At 41.4% G+C, this 10,704-nt stretch overlaps 1 pseudogene; it reads left to right on the top strand.

The window, feature by feature from the left end:
• Nucleotides 1–1,633: 1,633 nt before the first annotated feature.
• On the top strand, nucleotides 1,634–6,977 carry LOC139461912 (amine sulfotransferase-like; annotated as a pseudogene).
• Nucleotides 6,978–10,704: the final 3,727 nt, after the last annotated feature.

The raw sequence follows: 10,704 nt of genomic DNA, 5'->3' as shown, positions 1-10,704 counted from the left end.
ATTAATGGAACAATGTCAACAGACACTTACTTGTGCATGAGACTCTCAGTAATATCCCTAGGGTGCACAAGGCCATAGGAGTTCCAGGCTTGAGACATGTCACACGCTTAATTTTTCTACAGATATCATAGAATTGCACTTGCTCAGAATCATCACTAAAGAAGCCTACAGGATTTCAATGTCGGACGAGAATCAACAGTTGACCCTCTGAACTTACAATGTGGTATTTGTATTTGTGTATTTCTTACAGAATAAACCTACAAAATATAGTTTTGGTTATTTTAATGATTCTGAATGTTAGGTTTTCAAATCTGCATTAGTCAATATTTCTGCTCTATCACGGCTGTGTGTAAATAATCGAGCGTGGACCACGCTCAGCATCTATCATTGTACGTACGACTTGCGCATGAGAATCTCAGTAATATCCAGACTTGATATATGTCACACGCTTCATTTTTCTACAGATATTGTAGGATTGCGCTTGCTTGGGTTGTCTAGCCCAGTTTTGTTTGTTTGTTTGTTTGTTTGTAACGCCGCACTCAGCAATATACCAGCTATATGACGGCGGTCTGTAAATAATCGAGTCTGGACCAGACAATCCAGTGATTGACAACATGAGCATCGATCCACGCAATTGGGACCGATGACATGCATCAACCAAGTCAGCGAGCCTGACCACCTGATCCCGTTAGTCGCCTTTTACGACAAGCATAGTCGCCTTTTACGGCAAGCGTGGGTTGCTGAAGACCTATTCTACCCCGGATCTTCACGGGCCTCCATGCAATTGAGATACGATGACATGCGTCAACCAACTCAGCAAGCCTGACCACCCGATCGGGTTAGTCGCCTCTTACGCCGAGCATAGTCGCATTTTACGGCAAGCATGGGTTGATGAATAGTTACTTATTCTACCCCGGATCTTCAGGGGTCTGTCTAGCCCAGTCCCGATGCGTAAAACAACAACCAACAAAACATATGTTCAGAATCGACTGAACAAATAGTGAGGCTCTGTTGTGTTCTGAGGTCTTCAAGGTCGGTAACTGTCATCGTACCTAGTGACGTCCAATATCAATATGTCACTTTTACACAAGTACGACGATGAGGATATTTCCGATGAGTTTGTTTGTTGTTTAACGCCGCAGACAGCAATATTCCAGCTATATGACGGGGTCCTGTAAATAATCGACCTTGGAACAGACAATCCTCTGATTAATATCACGTGCATCGATCCACGCAATTGGGATACGATGACATGCATCAAACAAGTCAGCGAGTCCCATTCGTCGCCTCTAATGACAAGCATGAGTTGCTGAAGACCTATTTAACCAAGATCTTCACGGGTCTGTTTCTAATGTGAGTAAGATGGAGATCATGACTTGTGACAAAGTGCGGGGCGGTGGGGTAGGCCCGGGTTCGATTCCCCACATGCGTACACCCTATGTGATGTTCCCCGCCGTGATATTTCTTAAATATTACTAAAAAGAATCAATACTCGCTCACTCCCAACAAAAAGCAGCAACAAAATATTCAGGACACTTGGTTCCTCATGTTGAATTTCACACGGCTGTACCTTATATATTGAAAAAATTGAGAATGGATCAGAAAGTATACGGTAACTTCAAATCCAGCTTTCATGACCTGCGACCCTTCGCCATATTGTTAGAGTGTAGTCACGATAGTGTCAGGCCAGTCTGACACGATAGTGTCAGGCCAGTCTGAATCTTCCGTGTATTACAGAAAACACATCATCATGGATGAAGCGAACGCTCAACAGGGGACCTTCAGTGTAAGTTAACACAGCGAAAAGCATTTCGTCTCACTATAATGTTGCTGAATTAGTTTATGTTTAGCTGGCTGATGACCCAGATACGGTCATGAATGTTATTTGTATAGCGTAGAGGCAGGATTGTCGATCGTATTCGTATTACTGTAGCACTTAGTATTGTGGGGATGCCTACATGCTCGATAAAATAATACTTTACTTCGAAGTTCATGTTTTATGAGATTCACAATCATCTAAGACAAGAGGCTTTCAAAACAACAATTATTGCTATGATCGCACATCTCCATTATGATTTTAATAAATGCATGAGCTATGAGTTTAGAACCTACTGCCAGGCGAACGAACATGTGGAGGCTAACGTGTCTCCAAACTCAGAGGCTTTTAGAGGCTTTCAGGGAACAGTTAACTGATATGTGAACGAGAGGGAGATTTTGATCAAAGTAGACGATGAGATCTTAATGATAAACGAATTGAATGTATCATGATAGGTTTTCATTTTGCCATCTCCTTTTTAAAAACTGTATGAGGACAATAGTGTTTGAGGATTACTGATATCGAAATTTTACAGTTACATGAAATATATAAACTAGCCTCTTTCCTAGGTATCTGGGAAGGTATTAGAAATAGATTCTAGAGGACAGCACACCGCTACAGTAACAGATCGAAGTGGCCACAGTACAAAGTATCAACTATTCCAAGGGGTACATTACACACCTATGTTTAAAGTCGATGTACTTCAACAAATCAGAGGTTTCAACATGAGGCTAGATGACATATACTTCGCTGGATATCCTCGTACAGGTAAATTCAAAATGTTAAAGCCAGAAATTAATCAGTTCCGATAATCCACCGAAACAGATTCCACTTTGAGTAAAAAGCGAAAAAGTGATGAAAGTTATATCAATGAGTGATTACACCAGGTGTTCGTGGAAAGGGTAGGCGAGTCTTGCTGTACCGTTAGCACCCACCAGACATTCTAGTGATCAGAAACTCTGGTCATCAGTATCATGAGCAATGGTCCACGTCTACAATGCCAGCAGAGAAGCAAGTCACCGATTATGACCGTCCGATCCATTACGTCCGAGCGCCATTGAGTAAAGCAGGGTGAAATATCCATGTAGAGGTTGTAATAATGGATAGCATCGCGCATCATGTTGACAATAAATACTAGTGACAAAATTCATTCAATAATCACAAACAAAATACATGCTAAAAACCGATTGTACGATTGTACGAGCATGTGTTCACCATCAAATAGTGATGATACTTGCTGTTCGCGAAAGGTTAAGCTATTCTGGCTCACTTGTGGCACCAGCCACAAAGACATGCAAAGGCAAGTCAATTGTCAACCTGAAAAGACACAGGAACATGTGGTACAAGTCATTAAGTGAATTACGTCAGTCACAATGTTTGTGATTAATGTGTCAAATGAGTAAATGTCTGTCGTAATTTTTTTTACATGTGTCATATTCAGTAAATTCCTCTGAATTTGTGCCTTAAATTTCTAGAATTCTAAAATGATTTGACCAGGTCTTGATGGTGTAACCTGGAATGGAAAGCTCAGCTGTAAGTAAAATGAGTATGTCCATGTAATTTAAAGAATATGAACATAATCGTAAGTACCCCTTGCTCGGTAATATTATCTGAACCTAGTGTACTAAATTTAACAATACTCTATCTAAACTGAAGTACAAAAGAAAGTACACACCCCACTATTCTGACAGTAAAAGAAGACAGGGCAAACTTTCTTGTGATTGTAATGTATAATGTCATTGTTGAGTCATTTTCAAACATGTTTAGAATGGATTTAAAGATTTGTGGCCACATAAAACTTTTCAGTTGACAATAACGTCCATAGGCGGTCACTCATCAAAAATCACACTTGTAGAAATGATGACAGTCCCAGGTATGAAGGCCATGCGAGTGGTCTCAGTACCTCGTATGGCCCCCATTTGAGTTAATGCAAGCCAGGACACGCCTTCTCATGGAAAAGGTCAACCGTCGGATGACGTCATTAGGGATCCGCTGCCACTCTTCTCTCAGAGCCTGTTCCAGCTGTGGTATGGTGGTTGGTGGCTGTGCACGTCGTCGCAACTGTCTACCGAGATGGTCCCACAGGTGTTCAATGGGTGACAAGTCCGGAGAGCGTGACGGCCAAGGCAAAAGCTGAATGTTCTGACGGTTCAGGAAGTCCATAGTGAGTCTAGCGGTGTGTGGTCGGGCGTTATCTTGCTGAAAAAGAAACCCCTGCCTTTGCCTCTGCATGAAGGGGATCACCACCGGCTGTAACACTTGGTCCCTGTACCTCTGGGCTGTCAGGGTCTGGTGGAGAATGACCAAATCCGTCTTCTGCTCGCCGCAAATGCCTCCCCAAACCATAACGCTGCCTCCGCCAAAAGGATGAAATTGTTGGACACATGTTCCAGCCAGTCGCTCGCCTCTACGTCGGTAGACTCTCACTCTACCGTCAGCATGGTAGAGGTTGAATCGACTTTCATCGGTAAAGAGGACTCGTGACCAGTCACGACGTTGCCAGCGTCTGACTCTTCTTGCCCAGCGAAGACGGCTGATACGGTGTTGAGCGGTCAAGGTCATCCCACGGAATTGTCGATAAGCCCGGATACCGGCAGCTCGTAGTCGTCTCATGACTGTGTTCCTGCTGATGTGGTGACCTAACGCTGTCGACGCTGTTGATGCCATGGTGAGGAACCTGTTGCGCAGGTGTAATGTGCGTATGTACCGGTCTTCTGCAGGGGTCGTCACTCTCGGGCTTCCTCTTCTTGGGCGGTCGGATGTCTGGCCAGTCTGGTTGACACGACGAAGGAGTCTGATAATGGTTTGCCTGGTGCAGCCAAGGGTCCTTGCGATGTGACTGTTCGACGCCCCCACTTGGGACATTCCCACGGCTCTCTCTCGCTCCGCTGCTGTTAAACGTGGCATTTGTCTTGTGTTTTTTTCGTTGAATGTGTAATGAACGATAGAATCCACTGCCTTTTATACTGTTTCTACGCATATTGCACGTGCAAATGGAGAAAATTGCCATTTTCACAATGTGTGCTTTTGTTGCCTATCATAATGTCAAGGTTACGTTTCTGCGATATGCTCTCAATGGTTTTGTTCATTATATTACGATAGCACCAAAAATGTAACAACTTTTTCAACCATATGCGTAATATATGATATTTTAGGGGTGTGTACTTTCTTTTGTACTTTTTTATATTAAAAATTGTCCACCGGGTGTCTTAGTGAAAGAAGAGCTCTGAAATAAATATTTTCATTTGTTTAACATTCACTGGAAACTTGGTACTGCTAGCGGAGCAATCAGGAGTCTAAAATGTATACCTCCAATTCAGAATGATGAGATCAGATTAGTCCATGTGATCTTGATAAAAGACTGTGTACCCCCCCTTGGAGGGGAATGAATGTCTCAGCGGGTAATAATTCTTTTATAACCCGCTACGAGCAAATCACGACAGGCTGCACGTGGATATCAGAGAGACAGAATTAATCCCTTATACCCCGCTTCAAAGAAAAACGCCGCACGTTTTTTTTCCGAATCAATGGAAGTCACGTAGCCTCAGCTCTATCTAACAGCTGTTTTCGATCCATTTTGAATTTGTTTAAATTCTTTTACGATGTCATATTAATCAAGTCGGTAAGATAAATTCGTTGTAGCAGGATCACTCGGTGTACATGGGGTTTTATGCGTCCCCCGAACACACGCCGCCTTCGGCTCATGATATAAAACCTAACGCAGGACGCATAAAAGCCTATGTTCCCCTCGTGATGCTGCTGTAACTTTATAGAAGTATTATAGAAGTAACTTCGTTTAGGATTCGACATGTTATTCTTCCTTTTTGAAGGGACAAACTGGACATTCGAAATGGCAAGCATGCTTCTTAATGGTAAAGCTGAGACCATCCAAAGAGCCAAGGATCTCATGGAATTAACTCCTCATGACGAACTAGCCCAGCTGCCATCACCCCGCATCGTCAACTCTCACATGAAGCTGTCCGACTCTCCAGATGATGTGGCAGCACTGAAGTGCAAAGTCATCTACACCTTGCGAGACCCAAAAGATGTTGCTGTCTCTCTGTACAAACTCTACTATGACAGACCCTTGCCCTTTGGAAGATATATGGGATCGTTTGAGGATTATCTTTATCTCTTCTTGGATGGAACAGGTCTGAAATTTCTGAACCCTTTATACTAAAGCTAATTTAAAGATTGATTCATTAATAAAGAGAGATTATTTTTTTGAAACGAAGTATTCTCAAAGCACATCTTACATGATATTTTGATACCAACAAGCGCTGGAAAACCAAAGATGTTATTTCAGTACCGATTCTCCTTGTTTTTATAAATCTAAATGGATGGCGTGCATGTTGACGACAATACTCGTTCCGTATATTATGAATTAGACAATGAATTTTTGGTTCAAATGTGTACATATGCAGTGTGTGTGTGTCGAAGGCCCAGCGTTAATTCCCCAGATGGATAATTCCCCGGCCGCGTTAATGCTGGATTGTTTATAAAAGTGGCATCAAACTACACTCACTAAAGCATACCGTGGTATTGATGGAATGTACGCATTATTGTTAAGAATTGTGATGCCAATCAACACAATATTGATGGTAGATTGATGGAAGTGCAGATTGTGAATGTAAAGTAATGTATAGTGAACCCGTGAAGACCCGAGTTAGGATAGGTCTTCATGCAACCCATGCTTGTCTTTAGAGGCGACTAACGGGATCGGGTGGTCAGGCTCGCCGACTTGGCTGATGTATGTGATCGTATCCCAATTACATAGATCGATACTCATGATGGTAATCTCTGGATTTTCTGGTCCAGACTCGATTATTTACAGACAGCCGTCATATAGCTGGATTATTGCTGAGTGCGGCGTTAAACAACAAACAGAGTAAACCCCAAATGTAAATTAGTTCATCCCAGGTTGATATGTTGAGTCGTTTCCCTGACTCTATTTATCTTAGTTGTTGTAGACGCCTTGTACTCAGGAAGGGCTTCGGACTTTGTTTCAGTTGACAGCAATGGCATATTTGAACACTTGAGAGACGCCGAGAAATATTTCAGTCACCATCCCGAAATCCCAGTTCACTTGCAAAGTTACGAAGACGCCATCAAGGTACAAGGCCTCATGTCACAAATGATCTTAGCGCCACGATTGTCGTAACTCCCATACTTGAATATCGACTTACGGTTGCAGTAGTGCTAAGATTGCTTTGTGGAATGAGATCAGGAGTGACATTTTATACATGTTCCTTTTGTTCAATGTTTTGGTATATTCCATTATTTATGACCAACAGCTTTTGATATGAAAAATATTCGAAAATAGACTCTGCAAAAAAGAAACGCAACAGACGTAAAATCGTTAATATCTGACAGTGTCGCCCACATCCATACAAACTTCATACAAAACATGAATTGGTCATTTCTGCATGGATTTGGATTGATTTGTGTGGAAAAAATGAGGTTCTGCAAACATTTGGTGAAAAAATGGAAAAATCGCTAAATCACAACCACTTGAGAGCCTGTCGGCAAAGCACACAACAATAACATGCACGTGCAACATCACTTGTTGGGCTTTAAAAAAACGCTTTTCAGCAAGTGAATACCGAAACATGCCACGACTGACGAAAGTCCAACGCAACAACGCCGAAGGTATTCTCGCCAGATGACCAGTTCTAGTTATCATTTTGACGGACCTGCATCGTCGGCTGCGACGTCAATAGTGTCAAGAGCACAGAGTATGGCCACAACTGCAATGGAGACCTCGTGTTTACAGGCACCGCGTGCAACGTTATGCACGACACTGTATACAGGAAGTGGACAGATTTGGTGGTGATCGTGAGATGATGTGAGCAAACATATCCGACACTCGTAGAACAATCTTGGAGCAACTTCAATGGAATGTAACGGCACAACGTTACACGGATAACATTCTTCGGCCACACGTCCTTCCGATTATGCAAGAAGCGAACAACATTTTCCAACAAGACAACGCCCGACCTCACACAGCAAGACTGACAAAAGCCTTTTTCAGGAATCCAGATCTCCTGATTTAAACCTAATCGAACATGTTTTAGATGCACTGGATCGACGACTGCAAGCACGTCAGCAACAACCACAGAACCTCCGACAGTTGGCACAAACATTGCAGGCAGAGTGGATGAACAACTCGGCATTTGATTGCTTCCATACAAGCTATTGAGAACAGATAACCTTCACCTTGCAAATCTACTGTTCCATGTGTGCCATATGGAACCTGGGTCAATGACAGTGATTTGTGCCAATTATGAGCAATCTATTACCAACTGATGATTATAAATATGATAATATATGATATACATATATAAGATAGCTACGCGCTAAATCACAAAGAACAATGAAGAGCGAAGCGTTGTTTATTTCACGATAACACATTGTTCTATCATGACGTCATTTCTTGAGATTCGAATATGCGGTCGCAGCTTGATTACGTCATATATTGGACAACGTTATTTTTGAGAGGGAAGTGTCAAGTAAATTGTGCCCAATAGATGTAACTGGGCTACACAGATAAACACGGTGGCCGAACAATTTTATCCAAAAGCGGGTGAGAGATACCAGTCGGTATTGGGTGAAAAGGTACAGATAACAGACCTGAAGATTGTGAGGATATGCGGGAAATATCATAATTAACGCACATGTTCGTAAAATGAATTTTCCCGACATTTCCGAATCGGATTCCATTTAGGGAGTCATCATTATTAAAATTTGGGTAAATAATGTTAAAACTTGTACATTTTATCAACATCTTTAAAGACGCTGTACACGATGCTGGTATCTCAAATAAGAAATAAACGGCTGCGCCCCACAAGGTTTATTCTCCCTGCAGTGTTTTATTGTACAAGAAGCAACTCCTAACACATCGCTTATTTCTTAACTAAAATCACTTTTGCGTTTCTTTTGTTTTGCAGAGTATTTAAATGACAAAACCCTTTCCACAATCACAAGAAATCTCTGCTAAAATTCTTGTGAAAGAATAAAACACGTTTCCCTATTTGTGAACATACGGATGATTTATCCTGTTATTTATCCTATTATTGTTATATATATATGGTTTTGGAAATGTTTGGTATGAACGATCTGTACAATCTGAAAGGGTATCAATTCTTTTTTACAGAGGATAAAACATATTTATTTGCAACCGTGTGGCCCTTTTCGTTGATATTATCAAAGATTTTTTGAATATTATAGAATGTTGAAATCGCTTATCTACACTGAACAGTATCTGTTTTATGTAAATGAAATTAATACCGTAATTCATTGGTGTTCATCCCACGATTTATGCATAGATTATACATAAAACTGCAAGGGACAAGAAACATGACAGCCTCGAAAATTACGGCATGTCACTGAAAATATACACACTCCATTGTCTAAATGTGCTTTCCCATTTCATCCAGATGTCGGTCGCATTCTATATTTAGCGAGTAAAATGATTCATGAAAGCGTCTGCCTGCGGACAGACGTGAAAGATGCGTGGTTTGTGGGTTTGAGTGAGTTGTCAGGGTATCGGTTCGAAGGACGTCAATTATTGTGAAATGACCTTCCTGGTATCTTTATGTAAATCTGACCGCCTCCGTGGTCTAGTGGTAGAGCGTCTGCCCGGAGAGCGGAAGGTCCGGGGTTCGATCCGGGGTTCGATCCCCGCCCGCGTCATACCAAAAGACGTTAAAAGATGGTACTTGTTGGTACCCTGTCTGGCGCTCGGCATTAAGGGGCTAAAACAAGGACTGGTCGGCTCGGAGTCAGTATACTGTGTCTGAGTGGGGTATTCATGTTAAACTGCGGCATGATATCTCAGCACTATAAATCGGCATCAGTCCGGACTAGTACAGGCAACCACACAAACACACACACGTACATGCACGTCGATATAAACTTATAACTATAATCTTGGACGCGACGTTAAACCCCATTTCACCTCACCTCACCTTATGTAAAACTACTTCAGTGTGTAGGTTACTTGCCTTTGTATCTGACGTATCTGACGTATCCGTACTGGCCAAATGGAAGCCTTTCTGTGCGTTTTATAGAATGCTTTGCTTATTTATTTACGTACGTCACCACGTTGTACGGCCATTTAAAAAAAAATGTCGATACTATCTTGAAATTTCAAGATACTAAGTTGAAATTTCAAGATACAGAAGTTGAAACTTCAAGATAGTATCGAAATATTTAAAAAAAACACATGGCCCTAAAAGGCTTCCGTAACATTGCGATATATAATAATATATTGAATTTGAATTCAGAAGCAATTCGAAACATCAATGCAGGAATTAATGTTCATAAATTGAACAAAACAAGATCCTGGAACATCACAATGTTCACTCATTCAATAAATACGCACGGATGCATGCTCCGTTACACCACTGCCACAGAGGAACTCCAGAATGCGAACTTGCATTTTGGAATTACGGAAACATTTCGAAAATACATGTATTTGGCAAGTGTATAACATAAAACACATGATAAAAAATCGCTGTTTGAAATCACCCGATACTCCGGGCATTAACACATGATATTGTGATACGTAGCACGGAAAGAATGAACCTCAATATACCGATATACCCGTAATACCGTGCACCCTTGTCTATCAGTCTATACATACACAATGCAGACTATAATATCTTTGGGCGAAACAAACAAAGTGTTTTCTCTACAGATAATCCCTACAGATCATATCTCAAATGAAACTTATAGAATTATCATATAAGATTGTACCCTCTACAAAAAATTAATGTTAAATTAGCATTGTAGAATGTTGAAAAAATTCACCCCATCTCGTAATAAGATTTAATTTGCGAAGGACATCGACAACGAGTATTAGATAATGTACATGCATACGCATGTGT

This window comes from Haliotis cracherodii, unplaced genomic scaffold, assembly GCF_022045235.1.
Source record: "Haliotis cracherodii isolate W230 unplaced genomic scaffold, xgHalCrac1.p SCAF_15, whole genome shotgun sequence".
Classification (NCBI taxonomy): Eukaryota; Metazoa; Mollusca; class Gastropoda; order Lepetellida; family Haliotidae; genus Haliotis; species Haliotis cracherodii.
This window is presented reverse-complemented; position numbering and strand designations above follow the sequence as displayed.